The sequence below is a fragment of the Podarcis muralis genome, chromosome 3 (genome assembly GCF_964188315.1).
Source record: "Podarcis muralis chromosome 3, rPodMur119.hap1.1, whole genome shotgun sequence".
Classification (NCBI taxonomy): domain Eukaryota; kingdom Metazoa; phylum Chordata; class Lepidosauria; order Squamata; family Lacertidae; genus Podarcis; species Podarcis muralis.
Window position 1 is genome coordinate 4,187,111 of NC_135657.1, and position 24,378 is coordinate 4,211,488.

General features: G+C 47.4%; 1 protein-coding gene across 1 annotated transcript in view; it reads right to left on the bottom strand.

The window, feature by feature from the left end:
• The window catches only part of ADCY3 (adenylate cyclase 3), a 94,876-nt gene that overhangs the window by 42,206 nt on the left and 28,292 nt on the right, over positions 1–24,378 (bottom strand). The gene's annotated exons all lie outside the window — the stretch shown is intronic.

Below are 24,378 nucleotides of genomic sequence, written 5' to 3' on the forward strand. Positions count from 1 at the left end.
GTTCCCCTGCAGCAAACACCAGCTGGGCCGAGTCAGGGGCCTGAGCCTGCCCTGGCTCCAGATGCGGGGATTCCCTCGTTGCCTTCAGCTGGGCCATCACTTACAGCTGCACCACTACCAGTTGGGTCAGGAGAGGCTGAGGCGGTCTCTGGGTCTAGTAACCCACCAACGTCTCCCGAGCTGCAGAGACTCAGGTCTGAGAGAAGGAGAGACCTGAGTACTTGCAGGAGGAGTGCTCGCCTTCGGGTGAGACAGGGAGGTGAGTTGCTGGGGAATCAGGACCGGCCGTTACCCGACAAATATAAAAGGCTGTCGGACCCCGCCTCAGGTTGCGGGAGCAACGTTGCTGTTTGCCAGAACCTGCCTGTGATCCTGTGCCTGATCTTGTCTGGTTTTCTGCCACGTGTCCTGCCTTGGCCCTCTTGGATTGACTCCTCGCGGAACCCTTGGATTTGGGACCGGACCTGGACCGTATTGCTCGGGTTACCCCCGGGCCTAGCATACTGGTGCCCTCCAGATGTTTTGAACCACAACTCCCATCAGCCACAGCCAGCTGACTACAGCCAGGAGTAAAAAACATCTGGAATGCAACAGGTTGGCAAAGGCTGGATGTAGAGAGCTACCCATCTCCCCAAAGCAGCTACCCAGGTGGGAGGCTGCCCACCTCTTTCCCCATTCAAGCCACCCTGCTGCGGTTGTCTGAATCAGTCCCAAAATACATCAGGGAGATCCCCAGCTAGCTCTCGCAGCCTGTACATTCCTTTTTTTTTGGCTTTTTCTAACATTACAGAAGCAAGTGACTAAATATAACACACATCACACAGCCCTTCTCATAGCTGACGATCGGATATTTTGACAGGCTCATCCCATCCTATGCAAATGTGAGAAAAACCAACTCTCTGTTAAAGAGTGTGTTATCCCTGCAATTCAAAAGGTGGTACCTCGGGTTAAGAACTTCATTCGTTCTGGGGGTCCGTTCTTAACCTGAAACTGTTCTTAACCTGAGGTACCACTTTAGCTAATGGGGCCTCCCGCTGCCGCCGCGCCGCCGCCATGTGATTTCTGTTCTCATCCTGAAGCAAAGTTCTTAACCCGAGGTACTATTTCTGGGCTAGCGGAGTCTGTAACCTGAAGCGTCTGTAACCCGAGGTACCACTCTATTTGAATGCTTTAATAACTCAGAACAAAACCAAACTACTCCTTTTGCAACATGCACTGTTGAACTGCGGAATTTGCACTTCCAAGATGCAGCCATGGCCGTGAACTTGGGACGGCTTCCGAAAAGGGCTAGGCAAATTTGTGGAGGGCAAGGTTACCAATGGCTGCAAGCCATAATAGCTATGATGATCACTACTCCCACTGTCGGTGGCCGTACGCCTCTGAAAACCAGCTGCAAGAAATCGCAAGTGGGGAGACAGCGGTCCACAGCTCTGAACAAAACCTGCTTTCAACCCAAAGTGGAAATATCGGAAGATCTCATTACAGATCTCTCGCGTCTCATCTTTAGCTTTCTTGGGGAGCTTTCCTTAGCTTCCTGGCTGGGAGTTTACTTTCCCCCTTCGGAACATCAGACACTCAGCGTCAGCCGGCACTTAGCATCTTCATTTCCTGAACCGATCTGTATTGTCATATCATCCTCATTAAAACCAAAGCATCAAATTATACCCACAGCATCCTCCCTGAACAACTCCCAGGGGGAGGCAAATGGCAACGGGAAAAAGCAAACATCAACGGCTCAAGCAAGCCTTACTCCAAGGCTTGAACACAGAGGGGGGGGCAGGAGATAGAAAAAACCCCTAGCGCTCATTTCACTGGCTGCTGTAAACACTTCAGCTGTCCAGGCAAAGCGGCTGCCTCTGCCCCTCTTCGCAACAGCCACACATTCCAAACCAAGAAAAATGGAGAAATAAAACCCTGCTGGGGAATCACAAGCCCTGGGTTCAGATGTGGCCCTCCAGGTCTCTCTACCTGACCACACACACACACACACCTCGAAGACTCGCCCTAGGTCACCCTCCCTGCTGACCAAGCTTTGTATAACAAGGTTTTTTGCCTCTGGCCTTCAACTCTGCTAAGTTTGAGAGGAGGGTGGTGCGCAGAAACTACGGTAGGAAGGTAAATATTGCATTTGCTTCTCTGCCCCCTTTGGCCCACCACTGCCGTGCAGTCCCTGAAAGGCTGTCTCAAAGAAAATATTGCCCTCAGGCTGAAGAGGGTTCCCCCTCCCACAGCATGCTATTGAAATTAAAAAAATTTCACTCCTACATTAAGGTTGTGGAGCTGAGGCTCCAATACTTTGGCCACCTCATGAGAAGAGAAGACTCCCTGGAAAAGACATACATAAATATATAACCCTCATGTCTGAAGCAGCTCAGGAAAACAGCCATGAAGCCATTTTGGCTCCCTAACTGACCAAATGTTTTCTCTGCAAAGTCAAAAGAGAATGGAAAATCCTCCCCATTGTCTTTTCCTTCACAAATCCTGTCTTAAGGGTATGTCTGTGTATGAATAGGGTGAGCCTGTGACCTGGCTCAGGAACTAAGTATTTGTCATTACAAAAGACTGGCCAGGCTCCCCAGGGTATCCAATCAAGTGAGCATTAACAGGTAACCTGCCAGTCAGGACGTAAACAATGCACTCAGATTTCTGCTGTAGACCGCCCTTTCTGTGATGTAGGTATGATGTGTCTGGGGGGTGGTCTTGAGCTACACCCCTTCTGTGATGTAGGTATGATGTTTCTGGGGGTGGTCTTGGACTCCAGGGCGGGCAATTTAAAATGTTTATATAAGAGCAGGCACACCTTGGTTCTGGGTCCTCCTCCTTCTCCTGTGTGTGAAGGAGGCACCCTGTTGCAACAGTTCAATAAGGATCAGGCTTACGAGCTGCTTTGCTTCTCAATATTCTCTGGTTGGCCTCTGTTCTTTTCTCCAACCGATGGAGAACCTGCAAAGGGCTCTATAAAGGCTCTTGTGTCCCCCTTAAGGGAATAAGGGCAGCTTTTCATTTATTACACTAGAAACCTACCCACCCACCCCCCAATTTTTGCAGCAGGCTTCCGTTATGCAAAAGCAGGCTCCATTTCCAGCTGCAGAATTGTGTGGTTGGGGAGGAAGGCAAGTTCCCACGCCCTGTTTTGTCACAAACTAGGAAAGGAAAGTGAGAAACCTTAAACAAAATCAAGGGTATGCATTCAAGAGTTGCACGCTAGAAGGGTCACATGAGAAGCTGTGCTGAATGAAGCTGTAGGCAGCCTTGTTCACAGCTAATGCCGGTTCCACAGGAGGGGACAAATTCTCTTACATTCAGGTCCTACTTGCCACTTTCACTGTGAGAAACATCTTGGGGGACTCTTCCTCTTTGGCAATCACTCATAGTCGAGTAAGATTGTCTTCCATAAACACGGTTTTAACTAAGTGACTGTGAAGGCCAATTCTGGATCCACACGTCCTTCCACAGTGGGGGCATAGGTTTCCAGGTGGAAGTTGATCACGGTGTGGATTTGCCAAGCGTGCCTTCCTCCTAGCACGTTTCTCCCTTGCGTTCTGAGTTCGAGTGTCTTCAAAGCCCATGAAACTTTTGGTCAAGGCTGTTCTCCAATGGGAGCGCTCGCAGGCCAGTGTTTCCCAGTTGTCGGTGTTTATACTACTTTCTTTTCCGATCTGCCTTGAGAGTCTTTAAACCTCTTTTGTTGACCACCAGCATTGCGCTTTCCATTTTTAAGTTCGGAATAGAGTAATTGCTTTGGAAGACGATCATCAGGCATCCAGTCCAACGAAGTTGATGTTGAAGAATCATTGCTTCAACACTGGTGATCTTCGCTTCTTCCAGTACACTGATACTAGTTCGCCTGTCTTCCCAAGTGATGTGTAAAATTTTTCGGAGATACCATTGATGGAATATTTGGAGGAGTTGGAGATGGCGTTTATAAGTGGTCCATGTTTCACAAGAATACAGTAAGGTTGGTAGTACAGGGGTGCCAACTTGAATAAAATATGTGGAGGGGGGTTTCCAGGTAAGCCCTGCCCCATATAATCGATCCCATGACACCGTGCAAGCGCATCATTTGAATGGCAATGCCCATCAACTTTGGGGTGAGGACAGCCCCCTCGATTTTTTTATGGGGGGGCCCAAAGACCCCTCCGCCCCTAGGAATTGGCTCCTATGGGGGACTCGCTGGGCCACCAGCCTGATGTCTAAAGGGGAGGGGGGTTCATTGCTCTAAATCAGGGGTCAGCAGGCTCTTTTTATGTTCTTAGGATCAGGACCCCCAGTCGGTGGGGAAATATACAGTCAAACCTCGGGCTACAGACGCTTCAGGTTGTGTTTTTTCGGGTTATGGACCGCCGAAACCCAGAGGTACCGGAACGGGTTACTTCCAGGTTTGTGCATGCACAGAAGTGCCGAATCGCAACCTGTGCGTGCGCAGATGCGCCACTGTGGGTTGCAAATGTGCATGCCACACAGATCACATTCGCAACCCGAGTGCACTGAATGCACTCTACAGTTTTTTTAAATAAAAAAGCAGCAACAACAACCGCAGCCACAAAAGGCCACCCAGCGGGTGGGAGCGTGACCTGCCAGCAGCCTGCTCCCTCCTCGCAGCTGCTTGGTGTTGACTCTAGCATCTTTCTCTCTATGGAAGGAGGAAGCGGGTGCTTGAAGTTGCCATGCCAACCGCCTGCAGGAGCTCTTAGCACCCGGGCTGCAAAAGGGATGGTCCAGGAGCTGGAGGACTACGGCACAAGGTTCAGGGGCTCTTCCAAAGTGTGTGGGGGGGTGGAATAAGCAAGGAGGTGGGAGGAAAGTGTCCCGGCACAGCGACACTCAGCCCCAACATCCCTAGGCTCAGCCCCCAACCATTGCACACTGAGCTGGGAAGTCTAAAGGGGAGGGAGGGTTCATTGCTCTAAATCAGGGGTCAGCAAACTTTTTCAGCAAGGGGCCGGTCCCCTGTCCCTCAGACCTTGTGGGGGGCCGGACTATATTTTGAAAAATAAATGAATGAATGAATTCCTATGCCCCACAAATAACCCAGAGGTGCATTTAAATAAAAGCACACATTCTCCTCATGTAAAAACACCAGGCAGGCCCCACAAATAACCCGGAGATGCATTTTTAAAACACAATGAAACATATTTCACATATTTAAAACACGATAAAACGTCAAACGTTAAAAACTCCCCTAAACAGCCTTCAGATGTCTTCTAAAGGCCAGGTAGTTGTTTATTTCCTTGACATCTGATGGGAGGGTGTTCCACAGGGTGGGTGCCACCACCGAGAAGGCCCTCTGCCTGGTTCCCTGTAAGCTCACTTCTCGCAGTGAGGGAACTGCCAGAAGGCCCTCGGAGCTGGACCTCAGTGTCCAGGCTGAACAATGGGGGTGGAGACGCTCCTTCAGGTATGCAGGACCGAGGCCATTTGGGGCTTGAAAGGTCAGCACCAACACTTTGAATTGTGCTCGGAATTGTGCCCTTTTAAAATGTTTTGGGAGGCGGGGGATTATGGCCTTGTTTTTGTTTTTATTACGTATTTTGTCTTTTTATATTGTGGTTTTATGTTGCAACCACCCTGAGACCTGCGGTTATAAGATGGTATACAAATTTAATTGATAATAATAAAATAAAATAAGCCTTGTAAGCCAAGAGGAAGCTGCGTGTGTTGCCAAACTCCATGTAGAAATACATCTACCATAAGAACCCACCATAGGAGATGGTCTAGATCTGAAACAGAAGGCTCTGAGGCATCTTGGGGACAGTCACAGAAGCCAAGCCCAGGTCTGCTAAAGGAAAGTGGAATTGGTACATGGAGGTGGTGAGCATCGTAGTAAACCAGCAGATTTTCCCAGAAGGAGCAACAGTTAAACGGCGAAGAAGAGCAAGGCAGAGGGCCTTCTCGGTGGTGGCGCCCGCCCTGTGGAACGCCCTCCCACCAGATGTCAAAGAGAACAACAGCTACCAGACTTTTAGAAGACATTTGAAGGCAGCCCTGTTTAGGGAAGCTTTTAATGTTTGATGCAATACTGTAGTTTAATATTTTGTTGGAAGCCGCCCAGAGTGGCTGGGGAAGCCCAGCCAAATGGGTGGGGTATAAATAAATTATTATTATTATTATTATTATTATTATTATTATTATTATTAACGTTCATAATCTGCCTTTCCTCCAATGAGCTCACGCTGGGGCGGTACATAAGTTCTCCCAAATTCACCCTCACAACCCTGTGACTGGCCTAAGGTCACCCAATAGCTTTGGGGATTTGAACCCGGGTTTCCCAGATCCTAGCTCCAGGGGCGGAGGGGAGTGGCAGCCCCAGGTGTCACCACTGAGGGGGGGGCGACAAAATGCCAAGCGGCACTCACCACAGGGCCTGCAGCGCACCCAAGCCATGCGTCTCTCCTGGGCTCCTCGCTGCCCCAAACGGTCCGCCCGCCACCTCCCCCTCAGCTGTGGGGCAACTGAGGGGGAAGAGGAGGCAGACAGACTCCTCGGAGGCCTTACGGAGCATCCTGCTGGCAGCTGGCCCCACCCCTGGGCACAGGGCATGCGCACCGCCCCAGGCTCCTGGTCAGCTTGCTCCGCCGCTGCCTAGCTACTCTAACCACACTGGCTTATGAAACCTCATAACCTGCAATTCAAATAATTTCTATACAGTCATACCTCATGTTACCTTTGCTTCAGGTTGAGCGTTTTCAGGTTGCGTCAACCCGGAAGTACCAGAAAGGGTTACTTCCGGGTTTCACCGCTCGCGCATGTGCAAAATGACATCACGCGCATGCGCAGAACCGGTGAACCGCGACCTGCGCAAACGCGGGTTGCGTTCCTTTCAGGTTGCGAACAGGCCTCCGGAACGGATTCCATTCACAACCAGAGGTACCACTGTACCGTCGTTTGAATCACGGACTGTACTTTCAGTGTCCCAAACCCAAAGCGGCCAAAGGAAGACTATGCCTGCTGGTGCAGGAGGAAGACTGGGCCGGGTGCAGAATCATGGATGAGGCCCTGACTGGCTGCTGAAGCCCTGAAGAGGAACACTTCGAACTGCAACGTTTTGTTGCAGAGCTGGCTTGAAAATCCAGCTTGTTTTTGGAGAAATTCCAGTTCTCCTTGTCTCCTTGCGCTGGGACCAAAACCATGGCCCTGTTTCTGAGCTTGGTTGAGACCCGGTTTGAGCAGGCAGGAGCGACGGAAACCTTTTGCAGGAAGAAAGACGTTCACCCCTTTGCCAGGGAGACATTTGCTTGCTCTGTCTGGGTGTGTGTTTTGTGGCACCAGAAGGGGCAACTGTCTGGAAATGTTTGCCATTTGCAGCCATGGAAATGGGTTGCCATAGCGACCCCACCTGACATCCAAGCCGAATTACAGGAAGTGGAAAGAAATGATTTGAGCCAAGAGATGAAGAAGGGAAAAGAGTAATAAACTTCTTTTTGTGTGTGAGAGAGAGAACAGAAGGAGGCGAGGAGCCATCTGTTTCTACAAGGCGGAGGTATTTCTAAATACCTGCCACCCCAAGTGACAGGTCTGGGGTTCAAGATGCCCTTAACAGACTGGAGAACTGCACCAAAACGAACAAAATCAGTTTCAATAGGTACAAACGTAAGCTTCTGCACTTCGGCAGAGACAATCAGCTGCACAAATATAAGATGGGGGACACCTGACTTACTAGTACAGTCAAACCTCAGTTCTTGAACAGCTCTGTTTTCGAACGTTTCGGCTCCCAGACACCAAAAACCTGGAAGCAAATGCTCCAGTTTTCAAACGTTTTTCGGAACCCAAATGTCTGATGCGGCTTCCATTTTGAGCTTCCCTATTGAATTGAGGCTCTCGCTATCAGTTTTCGAATGTTTCGGAAGTCGAACATTCTTCCGGAACGGATTACGTTTGAAAACTGAGGTTCCACTGTAGTACAGTGGTACCTCGGGTTACGTACTTAATTCGTTCCAGATGTCCGTACTTAACCTGAAACTGTTCTTAACCTGAAGCACCACTTTAGCTAATGGGGCCTCCCACTGCTGCCGTGCCGCCGGAGCATGATTTCTGTTCTCATCTTGAAGCAAAGTTCTTAACCCGAGGTACTATTTCTGGGTTAGCGGAATCTGTAACCTGAAATGTATGTAACCTGAAGCGTATGTAACCCGAGGTACCACTGTACATGAGAAAAAGGATCTGGGGTGTCTTAGCAAACCACAAGCTTAACATGAGTGAGCAGTGGGATGCAGCAGCAAAAAAAGCGAATGCTATTCTAGGCTGCGTCAACGGAAGTCGAGTGTCCAGATCAAGGGATGCAATAGTACCGCTCTATTCTGTCTTGGTCAGACCACACCTGGAGTCCTGTGTTCAGTTCTGGGCACACAAATTTAAGAAAGATGTTGACAAGCTGGAATGTGTGCAGAGGAGGGCAACCAAGATAATCATGGGTCTGGAAGCCAAGCCTTATGAGGAACAGTTGAGGGAACAGGGCATGTTTAGACTGGAGAACAGAAGACTGAGAGGGGATATGGGAGCCATCTTCAAATGTTTGAAGGCTGTGTGATAGGAATTTTGAGGTCTTAGTTATATGTTAAATAGAATAGAATAGAATAGAATAGAATAGATTCTTTATTGTCATTACACAAGTGCAACATTGCACAAGTGCAACGAAATTGGATGCCATCCCTTAAAAACAACAAAAGCAAAACAACCACAACAACCAAACAAACCACATTCCAGCCACACCCACACCAACACCCATCAAACTCCCAGGTCACACTATCGAGTTACAGCATTCAAAAAGGCCACAGCTCTTGGATAGAAACTGTTTTTCAGTCTATTTGTCCTTGACTTGATGTTTCTATATCTCCTGCCAGAAGGCAGTAGTGCAAACAGACTGTGTCCCGGGTGAGATGAATCCTGCAGGATGTTGTTTGCTTTCCTAAGACAACGGGAACCGTACAGTTCTTCCAAAGATGGGAGAGGATGACCAATAATCCTTTGGGCTGTGGTTATGACCTTCTGGAGCACCTTCCTCTCCCTAGCTGTACAACTGGAGAACCAAGCACAAATACAGTATGTAAGAATGCTCTCTATGGAGCCTCGGTAGAAGGACACCAGCAGTCTCTCACTCAGATTGTTCTTCTTTAAAAGTCTGAGGAAATAAATTCTCTGCTGGGCCTTCTTCACCAGAGCAGTGGTATTTGCGCTCCAAGTCATGCCCTGATCGATAGTTACTCCCAAAAACCTGAATTCCGCCACCCTCTCCACCCGTTCCCCGTTGATATACAAGGGCTGAATGTCCGCCTTTTTTTTCCTGTAATCCACCACCAATTCCTTGGTCTTAGCCAAATGTTCATAAATGTACCAAACAAGCACGTACATAGATCAGCACAGGAAGACCGACCTGAAACCATTTTGATTCCCAAACTGAGCAAATGATTTCTCTGCAAGGTCAAAGTGGGGAAACCTCCCCATTGTCTCTTTCCTCACAAATCCTGTCTTAAGGGCACATTTAAGATATGAATAGGGTGTGAGGCTGTGACCTGGCCCAGGAACTATGCACCGTATTTTTCGCTCTATAAGACGCACCAGACCATACGACGCACCTTGTTTTTGGAGGAGGAAAACAAGAAAAAAATATTCTGAATCTCAGAAGCCAGAACAGCAAGAGGGATCGCTGTGCAGCGAAAGCAGCGATCCCTCTTGCTGTTCTGGCTTCTGGAATAGCTGTGCAGCCTGCATTCGCTCCATAAGACGCACACACATTTCCCCTTACTTTTTAGGAGGGAAAAAGTGAGTCTTGTAGAGCAAAAAATACGGTATTTATCATTACAAAAGAATGGCCAGGCTCCCCAGGCAATCCAATCAAGTGACCATTAAACAGGTAACCTGGCAGACAGGAGGTAAACAATGCACTCAGATTTCTGCTGTAGACCACCCTTTCTGTGATGTAGGTATGATGATTCTGGGGGTGGTCTTGATATACAGGGTGGCAATTTCAAAAGTCTTTATAAGGCCTTGCACACCATTGTTCTAGATCCTCCTCCTTTCCTGCATGTGAGGGGAGCACCCTGTTGCAACAGATCATTAAAGATCAGGCTTACTAGCTGCTTTGCTTCTCAATATTCTCTGGTTGGCCTCTGTTATTTTCTCCCACTAATAGGGAACCTACGTAAGGACTCTATATGGGCTCTTGGATACTCCATAGGGGGGAAAGGGCAGATTTTTGTTCACAACAGCTGCACATGGAAGAGAGAACAAGCTTGTTTTCTCCTGCTCTAGAGGGAAGGACTTGAACCAGTGGATTCAAATTCCAAGAAAGGAAATTCTGACTAAACATTAGACAAAACTTTCTGGTGTTATGAGCTGCTCAAGAGACGACCTTGGAAAGTGGTCGACTCTTCTTCAATGGAGGTTTTGGCTGGATGGCCATCTGTCAGGGATTTAACAGAGACCCCCTTGCTATGCAGGTATCACAGCAAAAGGCTGAAAAGGTTTTGCAGGCTTCCTTGCTTGGTTCCCAAAAGCGCCAAGCCTGTTTGGACTGGAGACAGCAGAAAGAGGTATGTACGACATGGGAAGCAACATTAGAAAATGGCATCACACACTCCCTGCAAATCTTAATTGCTCCAGTCCAACTTACTAGAATTCTTGCCCTAAAGTGTGTTGCATAAAACCTATTCACCACTCCCCCCGAAATCATTCCCCCCCCCAAAAAAACCAGCTCTGTTCTTCCAGGTTGCATGCACAATATATTCTAGCTTGCGTTTACTGTAACCATGAAGAGTCTCTCATGGCCACACATTTATGGTGGAACTTGAACACAGAACCACAGAATTGCAGAGCTGTGATGGACAATCTAGTCCATGGGTAGGCAAACTAAGGCCCGGGGGCCGGATCTGGCCCAATCGCCTTCTAAATCTGGCCCACTGACGGCCTGGGAATCAGCGTGTTTTTACATGAGTAGAATGTGTGCTTTTATTTAAAATGCATACCTGGGTTTTTCCCCAGTAGTGATGTATGGAAGTGAGAGCAGGACCATAAAGAAGGCTGATCGCTAAAGAATTGATGCTTTTGAATTATGGTGCTGGAAGAGACTCTTGAGAGTCCCATGGACTGCAAGAAGATCAAACCTATCCATTCTGAAGGAAATCAGCCCTGAGTGCTCACTGGAAGGACAGATCCTGAAGCTGAGGCTCCAATACTTTGGCCACCTCAGGAGAAGAGAAGACTCCCTGGAAAAGACCCTGATGTTGGGAAAGATGGAGGGCACAAGGAGAAGGGGACGACAAAGGATGAGATGGTGGGACAGTGTTCTCGGAGCGACAAACATGAGTCTGACCAAACTGTGGGAGGCAGTGGAAGACAGGAGTGCCTGGCATGCTCTGGTCCATGGGGCCACGAAGAATCGGACACGACTAAACAACAACAACATACCTGGGTTATTTGTGGGGCATAGGAATTCGTTCATTCCCCCCAAAAAATATAGTCTGGCCCCCCACAAGGTCTGAGGGACAGTGGACCAGCCCCCTGCTGAAAAAGTTTGCTGACCCCCGAGGGAGCCGGCGTACAGCTTCCAGGTCATGTGGCCAGCATGACTAAGCTGCTTCTGGCGAACCAGAGCAAGGCACGGAAACGCTGTTTACCTTCCCGCCGGAGTGGTACCTATTTATCTACTTGCACTTTGACGTGCTTTCAAGCTGCTAGGTTGGCAGGAGCAGGGCCCGAGCAATGGGAGCTCACCCCGTCGCGGGGATTCGAACTGCCGACCTTCTGATCGGCAAGCCCTATGGTTTAACCCACTGCGCCACCCGCGTCCCCTGACCCCTGCTCTAGCCCAACTCCCTGGAATGCAGGGAATACACATTTGCAGGAGAAAACTGAAGGAGTTAACATCCTTCCAATTTGCCCATCAAGCGACTTGCCCCCCACCAGCCTTAAGTCTTGTTCTCCTCATTCTCCCCAATTTTATATCCAACTGCCAGGTTATGTCCAGATTACATCTGCTGTTTGTTTGTTTTTCCCACAGGGGAGAATCTGCAGACACCAGGGTTAAACTGCATACACAAGACACACTTTTTCTGACAATTAATCTTCACATCGGGGGGGGGGGGCAAAAGGGCCCACAGATGCTGAAATTGTGGCTTGATCAGAAGGTCCCAAGCTCACCCTCCTTCAGCAGAGAACTGCAGCATTTTCACACTGCAGGAGACTCCGCTCAGAAGGCAAGAGTAATAATTCAGATTATATCAGAGACACACCTCTCTCTCCAGCTCTCTAGGCACCCTATTAGGGTGTTTAAAGATGAAGCCTGCCAGACTAATTAGCTCTTCTGTGGCTGCCTAGGCTAATTGGCAGAGCTGCTGATGAGGCCGGGACAACATTTGCTAAGCAGAACCGAGGCGCAACTTGATTCTGGGTGTGATCAAAGCCAGCTCCGTCATTCTGAGACACAGGAACGAAGGGCAGCTACGGAGTATTGATGCTGGTGGGGGTAGAATTGAAAAGTTTGATCTTAAATGCATAATAATAATAATAATAATAATAATAATAATAATAATAATAATAATTTATTTATACCCCGACCATCTGGGCGGCTTCCAACAGAATATTAAAATACAATAACCTATTGAACATTAAAAGCTTCCCTTATCATCATCATCGCTAATTTCAAAATTAGGGTTTTTTATTTATTTAAAAAATGTATTCTGAGTATTCAAGTGCCATCCGAACTTGCCCAGGTGCTAAGATCCTCAGGTGAGCACCATCTCTAGGTCTCACCAACATCTGATGGGGTCACGAGGCAGAGCCTTTTTTGTGACTGCCCCCTTACTGTGGAATTCACCCCCAAGAGAGGCCAGATTGACTCCCTCCTTGTCATCCTTCTGCCGGTAGGCTAAGACCTTCCTGTTCAGGAAATTAAGATGCAGGTGATGCTAATTGCTGGTCTGGTCTGAGAGCAACCTGTACTTTAACTGCTGGCTCCAAAAGCGTTTTGACGTACCATAAATATTCCTCTGATTACTAGTTGTTCAGGGTGGAGGGGAGGAAATTTCCTTTCATTGTTCCCTACTTGTGAGGTTCCCAGGACACCTGCTTTGTGCTCATGAGAGAAGAGGCTTGGAGCCCAAGTTCCCATAGGCAGAATTTGACTCATGAGATGCTCTGGACAGCTGATTAGAGCACAGTGCAGGTAATCTTCAAGGCTGCAGGTTCGAGCTCCGTATGGGACAGATGCATATTCTTGCATTGTGAGGAGTTGAGACTAGATGACTAGCTGCCTGAGAAACAGTTTCTACCCAAATGCGATTTTGGTTTTAAACGCATTGTAAGGAGTCTGTATAGGAGTACAGTGGTACCTTGGCTTCCATACGCTTCAGGTTACAGACTCCGCTAACCCAGAAATAGTGTTTCAGGTTAAGAACTTTGCTTCAGGATGAGAACAGAAATCGTGCTCCGGCGGCACGGCAGCAGCAGGAGGCCCCATGAGCTAAAGTGGTGCTTCAGGTTAAGAACAGTTTCAGGTTAAGAACGGACCTCTGGAATGAATTAAGTACTTAACCCGAGGTACCACTGTAAACATTATCGTATCGTATCGTATCGTATCGTATGATGCCCAGGGTCCCTTTCAACTTGACAGTTCTATGATTCCTTCATTCCCAAAGGGATCTAACAGAGATCATACTGCGGATTTCCTGACCCACCCAAACATGACACTGCTGCTTTTTACAAAAGGTGAAAATCAAATCTTATAAGCAGGCTTTCAGTGTGAAAGATAACATGAGGATCTCTTGAAGTCCCATCAGCAGTTTACAATGGAATCCTTTTAACCGAGTCACTTTAAGGTATTGGCTGGAATTTGTAGGTATTGATACTGGAAACTCCTTCTGTTTTGTTTTTAATTATTTGGTTTTTCAACTTAAATTTTTACAGAGGTATATCAAAAATAAAGGGACGCGGGTGGCACTGTGGGCAAAAGCCTCAGCGCCTAGGGCTTGCCGATCGAAAGGTCGGCGGTTCGAATCCCCGCGGCGGGGTGCGCTCCCGTTGTTCGGTCCCAGCGCCTGCCAACCTAGCAGTTCGAAAGCACCCCCGGGTGCAAGTAGATAAATAGGGACCGCTTACTAGCGGGAAGGTAAACGGCGTTTCCATGTGCTGCGCTGGCTCGCCAGATGCAGCTTGTCACGCTGGCCACGTGACCCAGAAGTGTCTGCGGACAGCGCTGGCCCCCGGCCTCTTGAGTGAGATGGGCGCACAACCCTAGAGTCTGTCAAGACTGGCCCGTACGGGCAGGGGTACCTTTACCTTTACCTATCAAAAATAAATCATAAAGACAAGATTCCAAGGAATCTCCCAGACTTCCATCCTTCCCTTTGTGTGTCCCATTATTAATCATTTCCTCCCGCATCTTCTTTGATAATCCAAACCCATTATGTCCAGAATCAACCTTAAACTACAAGTGATATTCCAATCCTACTAACGATTTTAACTGTTTGTAAACTCACTTTTTTTTTGTTTTGTTTAAGTCATCTGGGCTTCAACTTAGAAATAAAGGCAAAATACCAATTTTAGAAGGGACGCGAGTGGCGCTGTGGGTTAAACCACAGAGCCTAGGGCTTGCCTATCAGAAGGTCGGTGGTTCGAATCCCGACGACGGGGTGAGCTCCCGTTGCTCGGTCCCTGCTCCTGCCAACCTAGCAGTTTGAAAGCACGTCAAAGTGCAAGTAGATAAATAGGTACCGCTCTGGCAGGAAGGTAAACGGCGTTTCCGTGCGCTGCTCTGGTTCGACAGAAGCGGCTTAGTCATGCTGGCCACATGACCCAGAAGCTGTACGCCGGCTCCCTCGGCCAATAAAGAGAGATGAGCGCCACAACCCCAGAGTCGGCCACGACTGGACCTAATGGTCAGGGGTCCCTTTACCTCTACTTTACTAAATAGCAAAGGTTGCAATATGCTGACTTCAAGATTTAACTACTGCAGCCCAACCTGTGTTTCTTTGGGGATTTACAATGGGGCAACTGCTTCATTATTATTATTTTTGCAGCTTGTCTATTCCTTGGCTAAGGTAGGAGGGCTGGTAGAGACTGTCCTCACCTCATGCCCATTACCTGTTTCCCGGCACATGCAAAGCTCCCCACCCCAAACTCCTATTCGGTGAAGACAGCATCTGCACAGCAACATTTCTTGAGAAACTGCGGGATACCAATGGACTGTGGCTCATGTCGTGTACTCCTGGCTTCAGACGCGCTGGAGCCAGAGAAAATAAATGACATACCCAAGGAAAAAAGGAATATATTTTTGTATATCACCAAAGCCGCAAGAATACTTATGGCAAAATATTGGAAAACAGAAAAAGGACCACAAATGAGAGAATGGCAAGGTAAGATTTGTGGGTTTGCCGAGATGGCAAAAATGACTGCATCCGTCCGGGGCTGCTCCAATCAGAAATTCTATACAGAATGGGAATGCGTAAGGGAATACGTGAAGAAATATGGTGTTAAAGTAGAACTCCTAATAGGCAATTGTTAAGCGTGTAAGGACGAAAGAAGTAATTATAATTTAACAGTTTTCATGTTCTTCTATTTTAGTAAAGCAACTAGAAAAAAATATTATGATGGAAAGATCTCACACAGTTGAAGGGAAGCAGTGGGGAGGAGGGGAGGGTTAGGTTGAATTTGGGAAATAAAATAATATATGTGACAGCAAAGTTTATAATAGATTCTTATAGAATAGTAATATATTGTAACCAGAATACGATTTCCTCTGGAGTTAAAAACCTGACTGGGACAAACCTTGTTATGCTGAGCTCGTATTTTGCACAATTTGTAAACGGTGTCTGTTTAATAATGTGTGGTTTGCTATGCCTAATAAAGGATATTTGATGACGGAAACCAGAATAGAAGTTCAAAAGGGGAAGTGAATGTATTTTTAGTATTTCCATTATTGTAATAGTTATTATTATTTCTTTCTTTTTTTAAAAAAAATTTATTGCATTTTTTAAGAGAAGAAAATCACCAAACATATAACAGACAACGAATGTATACAGAAATAAGAATAAAAAATCACAGCCTTTCATACATTTTTTCATAACCCTCTGGACTTCCTCACGTCTCCCTTTCCTGCGTTCTCCGTACAAAGGTTATATTCCGCAATTTATTGCCTTATTTCAAATCTTATGTTCTAATTCTAATGTGTTATGCCTATAATTTTAATTGTTTCCATCAAATATTAAGCTACTTAGTTTAGGCATAACATTACTTCGAATCCCATTCCTATAGTTCAACTTATTCTCATACATTTCTTATCTAGGCTACTGATGCCAAGTTCCTTCCTTTCAAGCACCTTCTTAACATTCAAACAATTTATAAAATCTTTGTAGATAATCTTTAAACTTCTTCCAGTCCTCTTCCACCTCCTCTTTCCCCAGGTCTCGAATTCTGCCAGTCATCTCGGCCAGCTCCATGTAGTCTATCAGTTGCGATTGCCATTCTTCCAGTGTGGGCAGATCTTGTGTCTTCCAGTGCTTTGCAATAAGGATTCTTGCTGCTGTTGTCGCATACATAAAAAAGGTTCTATCCGTCTTTAGCACCTTCTGGTCGACGATACCCAGAAGAAAGGCCTCTGGTTTCTTAGGAAAGGTATACTTAAATACCTTTTTTAACTCATTATAGATCATTTCCCAGAAGGCCTTCACTCTCGGGCAGGTCCACCATAGGTGAAAGAATGTTCCTTCAGTCTCCTTACACTTCCAACATTTATTATCAGGCAGATGATATATTTTTGCAAGCTTGACTGGGGTCATGTACCACCTGTATATCATTTTCATAATATTTTCTTTTAAGGCATTACATGCCGTGAACTTCACACCGGTGGTCCATAACCTTTCCCAGTCAGCAAACATGATATTATATCCAATGTCCTGTGCCCATTTTATCATAGCTGATTTGACTGTTTCATCTTGTGTGTTCCATTTCAACAGCAAGTTATACATTCTTGACAGCACCTTAGTCTTAGGTTCTAACAATTCTGTTTCTAGTTTCGATTTTTCCACCTGGAATCCTAACTTTTTATCCATATTGAAAACTTCCTTAATCTGAGCATAATGTAACCAGTCTCGCACTTTATCCTTTAGTTTCTCCAAACTCTGCAATCTCCAAGTTTCTCCAACTTTTTCAATTATTTCCCAATATTTCGGCCATTCGGCCTCCATATTGAGTCTTTTCCGAGCCTTAGGCTCCATAGGTGACAACCACCTTGGGGTCTTGTTTTCTAGTAAGTCCTTGTATTTTAACCAGACATTAAATATTGCTTTCCTGACAATGTGGTTCTTGAACATTTTATGAACCTTTACCTTGTCGTACCAGTAATAGTTATTATTATTTCTTATGGGTAGAAGGCAATGTTAATTTAGGCCTCTTCGTTTTGCTGTCTGTATAATTTTCTTAAGTCAATGAAGAGGGTGATTGCCCCACAACAGAAGGCAAGATAGCGTGGCTTAGTGGTTAGAGCACTGCACTAGAGCCTGGGAGGACCAGGGTTCAAATCCCCGCCGAGCCATGAAACTCATTGGGCAACCTGGGGCAGCTCACTGCCTCTCAGCCCAGCCTACCAGGGCAGTGGCGTAGCGTGGGTTGTCAGCACCCGGGGCAAGGCAAGTAATTTGCGCCCCCTAACCCGTGGACAACAACAACAACAACAACAACCCGTGGATTTGCGCCCCCTAACCCTAACCCCCAGATGTTGCGCCCGGTGCGGCCGGCCCCCCCTGCACCCCCCACGCTACGCCACTGTACCAGGGTTGTCGTGAGGATAAAAAATTCGGAGGAAGAAAACCGTGTAAGCCACCACCTTGAGCTACCTGGAGGGCCAAATGCAACAAGGATATAAATACAGACAGACACACCAACCCCAAAAAGAAAAGAGGAGGTCTTGTTGAGGTCCTTGCTCAGGGGGCTGGACTAGATGGACCCATGGGGTCCCTTCCAACTCGACAATTCTATGATTTCTATGCAAGGATGGTTTCATCCACACAGTGAGGAGATAGAGAGAGATTTCAGAAGGCATGTTCGGATTTTATTTTGGGATTTGCTCTGAATGTAAATAACTTGGTTAATTAAGTGGATCTTTACGGAGAGCCTACAGGGGTTACTCTCTGGCAGCAGATACAGAGAGAGCGTTGCTATGGGAACTGGACTGTCAGCAGGGCCTCCCTCTTGATTTCTCCGAGAACAGGCAATCTATAATAGTATAAACAAGGAGAAATCCTTCAGCCGAGAGCAACAGGAAGCTGCGGGGAGCAGAAGCTCCATCACACACACACACAAACACCCGGGAACCATTGCAAAGGGTCTGTCTCTTACGGACAGGCCATTCCAAACACCCAGAAAAGGCTGCGTGGTGAAAAGAAAACCCAATTGCTTAATTGGGTTAGCCCGCATTTGGGATGGATGAATGGTAAAGGTAAAGGGGCCCCTGACCATTAGGTCCAGTCGTGGACGACTCTGGGGTTGCGGCGCTCATCTCGCTTTACTGGCCGAGGGGGCCGGCGTACAGCTTCCGGGTCACGTGGCCAGCAGGACTAAGCCGCTTCTGGCGAACCAGAGCTGCGCACAGAAACGCCGTTTACCTTCCCGCCGGAGTGGTACCTATTTATCTACTTGCACTTTGACGTGCTTTCGAACTGCTAGGTTGGCAGGAGCAGGGACCAAGCACCGGGAGCTCACCCCGTCGCGGGGATTCAAACCGCCGACCTTCTGATCGGCAAGCCCTAGGCTCTGTGGTTTAACCCACAGCGCCACCCGCGAATGGGCTAAGTCATAAATTCCACCAGGTGACTTTAACCTCCTCCATGTGGGAACATTGTTCCATTTAGCTCAGTACTGTCTGCACGGGCTGGCAGCTGCTCCCCAGCTTTAGGCAGGAGTCTCCAGGTAGGGAGGGGAAAAGGCTCCCCCCCACACACCTGAAACTCCGAACAGGAACCGCCGAACGATGGAAACACTCGAGTAAATGTGCTGAGGGATCAGTGTCAGTATAGCTTCCAATGCTCTCTATAATTTGGCCACAGGGAAACACAGACTGTTTTGGACTCGGGCGAAGACACTCTTCTCCAGGGAAAGTTGCGGCAATGGCTTTTATGGTGGGGCATTGACTGAGGAGGGGGTGGAAGGCAGTTCCCAGTGCGTTAGAAACTCAGATATTTAAGCTAGGCGCCAAATGGCTCCTTAAACCAGGGTTACAGCCGCCAAAACCGAACACCTAGTGGTATTTGTCAACGCGACTTTTGGGTTCCTGAAATTCGTTCTGATTGTGCGGATAAAACATAACAGGTACAATTCCACAGGAGGTGTTGCTAGTGTGTGAAAACGGTCAAGATCCGAGGATCCCCAGGCATGTACCTCCAGATGGTGGAGACAATCCTGGCATGTGGGCATCTTCACTTGGTCACAAGGGGCCAAAAGCCAGGGGCTAAATATGCCTGGAGAATTTCGAACACTGATCGCAGGGGATTGGACTGGATGACCCAACTCCACAAATCTATTATTCATCCCAGGAAAACCAGCATCAGTTTTTCTACCTGCCATACAAATGTAGAGGATCCTTGTCAAGGTAACCCCGCCATTTTCCCTGAACGAGCAATATAACATGTATAGAGGCTTGTTTTCATCCTCCTCCTCTTCTTCAGGCTGCAGCTGTGTGATGGAGTATGTTTCTGAGCACAGTTCAAAGTGTTGGTGCTGACCTTTAAAGCCCTAAGCGGCTTCGGTCCAGTATACGTGAAGGAGCATCTCTACCCCCATCGTTCAGCCCGGACACTGAGATCCAGCGCCGAGGGCCTTCTGGTGGTTCCCTCACTGCGAGAAGCGAGGTTACAGGGAACCAGAGGGCCTTCTCGGTGGTGGCACCTGCCCTGTGGAACACCCTCCCGTCATATGTCAAGGCAATAAACAACTATTTTACTTTTAAAAGACAACTGAAGGCGGCCCTGTTTAGGGAAGTTTTTAATGTCTGATGCTGTATTGTTTTTAATATTCAGTTGGAAGCCGCCCAGATGGGTGGGGTATAAATAAATAATTTTTTTTTAATTATTATTATTATTATTATTATTGTTATTATTATTATTATTATTATTATTATTATGCAGCCAAAAAAAGTGAATGCTATTCTAGGCTAAGGTTACCAGATTTTTTTCAATGAATCTGGGGACATTTCTCAACTTCAGTAGGAACGATAGGATTTTGTCAGGGGACTGATTTGTAAATCTGGGGACTGTCCCTGGGAAACGGGGACATCTGGTAACCTTATTCTAGGCTGCATCCACAGAAGTCTAGTGTCCAGCTCAAGGGATCATGTCGCCCGGACATCTTCACTTGGTGGCCAATAAGGTAAAGGTAAAAGGACCCCTGACCATTAGGTCCAGTCGTGGCCGACTCTGGGGTTGCAGCGCTCATCTTGCTTTATTGGCCGAGGGAGCCGGCGTCCAGCTTCCAGGTCATGTGGCCAGCATGACTAAGCCGCTTCTGGCGAACCAGAGCAGCACACGGAAACGCTGTTTACCTTCCCGCCGGAGTGGTACCTATTTATCTACTTGCACTTTGTGCTTTTGAACTGCTAGGTTGGCAGGAGCAGGGACTGAGCAACGGGAGCTCACCCCGTCGCGGGGATTCGAACCGCCGACCTTCTGATCGGCAAGTCCTAGGCTCAGTGGTTTAACCCACAGCGCCACCCGCATCCAGGTGCAAAATGTGCCTGGCGAATTTCAAACAGTGGCAGCTTCCCTCCTTTCCAGGCCTACGGCGGCAGGAGGAAGCTGTGCTAGGATGAACACGTCAAGGCCTTCCTAGAGACAGATAAGCACTGCAAATAAACTAAAAATTTGCAGAGGAGCCAAGTGGGAAGAACCTAAAGAGCCCTGATTGATCAGGCTGTCTAGACCATCATATTGTTCTAACAATGGGCAACCGGGTGCCTGTTGTGGGGAACCCACAAGCAGAATCTGAACACAATTTCATTCTCCTCTCCTGTGGTTTCCACGATATATATCACTGCATTTTAGACACCGAGTCAAAACTGCTTAATTTGCCCAAGCTCTCCGTGAATAATATCTCTCGGGTTCTTTTTATTGCCACTGTGGCTATGAAATGCGCTGTTTTATTGGCTATATTTTTTTCGGTAATTATATTTTACGAGCTATCTTCGCTATCATTGTTTGTCTTCATTGCTGGAAGTTGCCTTGAAAATTCTCTGAGCTGAAAAGGCAGATTAGGAGTGTTTAGAGCAAACAAACGCAGCACTGGCTGGGTTGAGGAAGATAGTGACAGGAAGGTTTCCGTTTATTTTTTTTCAGTGCTATTTGAACCTGACTTCACCACAGCGCTTTTTAAAGCAGAGGGTTGTTTTCTCCCCAGGAATAATGAACAAACAAGGCCTGAGAAAGGAACATTTGCAAGGCTGTGATTTATCTAGAATCCAGAAGAAAGCGAGGCTTCGGTGCCCAAACAACAAGGACTCAGCCCACTGGGAACTTTTCCTCCATAAAGCCTTTTATAAGCAACAAACCATGTCCCGGTTTAGTAAGGTTTAGGAGAAAGTTACCCAAATATGGTTAAAAGATGGAACCTAAGTATAGAAGCACAAAATGCGTACATGTTTCAAGAGGGAAGAATAGTATAAACATGCACCAATGTGCTTTTTTAATAGAAAAAACCCCGTCCAAAATGTTCACTCAAAGTCCCAGTTCAAAGTGATGCATACAACTGGTTGTAACTCTCACAAAATGTTATTAAAACAAAGCTTTAAAAGTGGACTAATTATAGAGCGCTTTCAAAGCTAAGCACTGCACAAGCTAATTTTCTGATCCTGTTCCTATATCCTACATACAGTGGTACCTCGGGTTAAGTACTTAATTTGTTCCGGAGGTCCGTTCTTAACCTGAAACTGTTCTTAACCTGAAGCACCGCTTTAGCTAATGGGGCCTCCTGCTGCTGCCGCGCCACCAGAGCACGATTTCTGTTCTCATCCTGAAGCAAAGTTCTTAACCTGAAGCTCTATTTCTGGGTTAGCGGAGTCTGTAACCTGAAGCGTATGTAACCTGAAGCGTATGTAACCCGAGGTACCACTGTATACTTCTACAGGTTCCTTCCAACTCTACAATTCTACAATTCTACGATACCCGTTCCGCATTTGTAAGAACTTGGTCATTTAGTGTGGCATCACCTGCACTGTTGTTTAACCCACAGCGCCATGCGACGGGGTGAGCTCCTGTTGCTTGGTCCCTGCTCCTGCCAATATAGCAGTTCGAAAGCACTTCAAAGTGCAAGTAGATAAATAGGTACCGCTCCAGCGGGAAGGTACCGTAAACGGCGTTTCAGTGCACTGCTCTGGTTCGCCAGAAGCGGCTTAGTCATGCTGGCCACATAAAGCCAGTAAAGCGAGATGAGCACAGCAACCCCAGAGTCGGCCACGACTGGACCTAATGGTCAGGGATCCCTTTACCTTTCCCTTTACACCTGCACTGTGGAACTCCCTGCCTATTGAGATCAAGCTGGCGCCTTCACTGTGCTCTTCTCAGGACCTGCTAAAAACATTTTTGTTTAGGCAAGCCTTCCCAGATTCTTAGAAAGCTGAAGTCATTTTATTTCATTTTAGCATTTTAACTTTTGTGCGTTTTAAAGTAGGGATGTAATTCTTTCTCGATTCCATCTTTTCGTAAACCGCTTTGAGGTTCTTCACAACCAAGCAGCATATAAATTTTATGAAATAAACTTTAAAAAATCTTGGTATCCAATTAGCAGCCACATGTTAAGTACACTCGTACCTTCGATCCTGAACACCTTGCGAGTCAAGCATTTTGGCTCGCAAAAGCCGCCACCCCAGAAGTGAGTGTTCCGGTTTGCAAACGTTCTTTGGAACCCGAACCTGCGACATGACTTCTGCGACTTCCGATTGGCTGCAGGAGGTTCCTGCAACAAATCGGAAGCCGTGCCTTGGTTTTAGAAGTCGAACGGACTTCTGGAATGGATTGCATTCGACTTCCGAGGTACCGCTGTACTTCCAAAGTTAAATTTGTTCAGGTCAGAGCTCTTTTAGAGCTGAAGGGTCAATCCAGCCCTATTGGTGTCTTATGCAAAACTGGTGCCATTCGCTGACTGTCCTGATGTATAAAAGGAAGAGGGACATGCACAAGAATGCAGAGCAGAGGTCAAGTTTCTGCTTAAAGGAATTTGTCAACATCTCAGAAACGTTCGTGTTCCTTTCCACTTCCATTGCCTTTTTTTCTCTCTCTCTATCTTTTACCCTTCACAGGGAACCTGTCTCTGCTTATCAGTCGTACAGCACAAGCCTTGGGCTGGTGATATGCTGCCTGTCTCTCTCACAGCAATGCATAAATATCTCTTCAAAGACCCAGCAGAGCACTCTCTGACGCCTGCAAAAGTTTATCTCCCCATGAACCCGCAGCTCAGGCTTGACATCAATAGCGCTTTGGTGACGCGGGTCTGGAAGGCGTTAGGAGCCGCCTTGGTGTGGGACAGATAGCAGGAGCTGTTGACGGGGGGCCCGGCAGCTGTGAATTGGACGCAGCCGCGTCTATAAAAAGAGCGGCAGGTCTATTCTTAGCCCCCTTCCCAAAGCACCCAGGAATGGTGTGAGAGCGCACCTTTCCCCTCTGCACATGACACAGTTGTTGCAAACAAACCTCCCTCAACCTGCTCTCTTGCAGATGTTCTGGACTGTCACAGTCTTCAATGCTTGAAGGTCTTGAAGGACCTACATTGGCTCCCAGTACGTTTCCGAGCACAATTCAAAGTGTTGGTGCTGACCTTTAAAGCCCTAAACGGCCTCGGTCCAGTATACCTGAAGGAGCGTCTCCACCCCCATCATTCTGCCCGGATGCTGAGGTCCAGCGCCGAGGGCCTTCTGGCAGTTCCCTCATTGCGAGAAGCAAAGCTACAGGGAACCAGGCAGAGGGCCTTCTCGGTAGTGGCGCTCGCCCTGTGGAACGCCCTTCCAGCAGATGTCAAAGCGATAAACAACTACCTGACATTCAGAAGACATCTTAAGGCAGCCCTGTTCAGGGAAGTTTTTAACGTGTGATATTTTACTGTATTTGTGGTTTTTATGGAAGCCGCCCAGAGTGGCTGGGGAGGCCCAGCCAGATGGGCGGGGTATAAATAATAAATTATTATTATTATTATTATTATTATTATTATTATTATTATTATGATCCATTATGTAAGCCACTTTCAAGTTCTTTGGAGGAGGCGAACGTAAGAGCCTACTAAAAACCCGGCTGCTGGATCAGGCAATCGAGTCGAGCATCTAGGCACAGGTCAGTTCTGTGTCCAAGGCTGCTGTCTACCAGCTCCACCTGGTACGCAGGATGAGACCCTCCCTGCCCGCAGACTGTCTGG